General features: G+C 38.2%; 1 protein-coding gene across 1 annotated transcript in view; it reads left to right on the top strand.

The window, feature by feature from the left end:
- Positions 1–978, top strand: part of Uba3 (ubiquitin like modifier activating enzyme 3) — a 21,798-nt gene that overhangs the window by 4,523 nt on the left and 16,297 nt on the right. The window lies entirely within an intron of this gene.

Below are 978 nucleotides of genomic sequence, written 5' to 3'. Positions count from 1 at the left end.
TAAATGCTCTTTACTGCTGAGCTATCTCTTCAATCTGGCAATTAAGATTTAGGTATCAACACAGTCATACTGATTTGCTAGGAAACAGTAGGGTTGCTCCTATTGAGGTTTTAAAGTGAAATACACTGACACTGTTTAGTGCCATGTTCTATGGGAATTGTAAATCACCGTGGTCTCAGTCTGCAGTGAATTTTAAGTTTGGGGAGACAAGTCTTTTTGTCTTTTTTTTTTTTTTTCAAAGATTTATTATATCTAAGTACACTGTAGCTGTCTTAGACACACCAGAAGAGGCCGTCAGACCTCATTACAGATGGTTGTGAGCCACCATGTGGCTGCTGGAAGAGCAGTCAGTGCTCTTAACCGCGGAGCCATCTCTCCAGCCCCTGGGGAGACAAGTCTTAATGAAATCAATAGTAGTATGTATGGAACATGGTGTTCCAAAATGACAGCTCCCTCTCAGACTCACTCTAGTGTGAAAAATTAAAATTTGCCAAAGGGAAAGGTTTGTGGAGTTCGAACATTGTTTTTTGTTGTTGTTAGTTTTTTTCCATTAGGCATGTACAGGTCCCTCAAAGCTTAACTTTTTCATTTTGAACCCATGATTTACTATCGCAGTGTGCCCTACAGTATAAGTTCACTCAGATTAGATCTGAGGATTATTTATTACACCAGTGGTTCTCAACCTTCTAATGCTGCAGCCCTGTAATACAGTTCCTCATATTGTGATGACCCCAAGAATAAAAATAATTTCATTACTACTTTATAACTGTAAAATTGCTGTGGCTAAGAATGGCAATGNAAATATCTGATTTGTAAGATGGTCTTGGGGACCTCTGTGAAAGAGTCATGACCTGCATGTTGAGAATTATTGTACTACATTCAGATCCTTTAGGCACATACACAGAATGTGGGCCTTTTACTTTCTCATTTATTATTTTGCTTGTTTTAGATGTAACCGTAGAAGACATGCTTTTTTTT

The sequence above is a fragment of the Mus caroli genome, chromosome 6, assembly GCF_900094665.2.
Source record: "Mus caroli chromosome 6, CAROLI_EIJ_v1.1, whole genome shotgun sequence".
Taxonomy (NCBI): Eukaryota; Metazoa; Chordata; class Mammalia; order Rodentia; family Muridae; genus Mus; species Mus caroli.
This window is presented reverse-complemented; position numbering and strand designations above follow the sequence as displayed.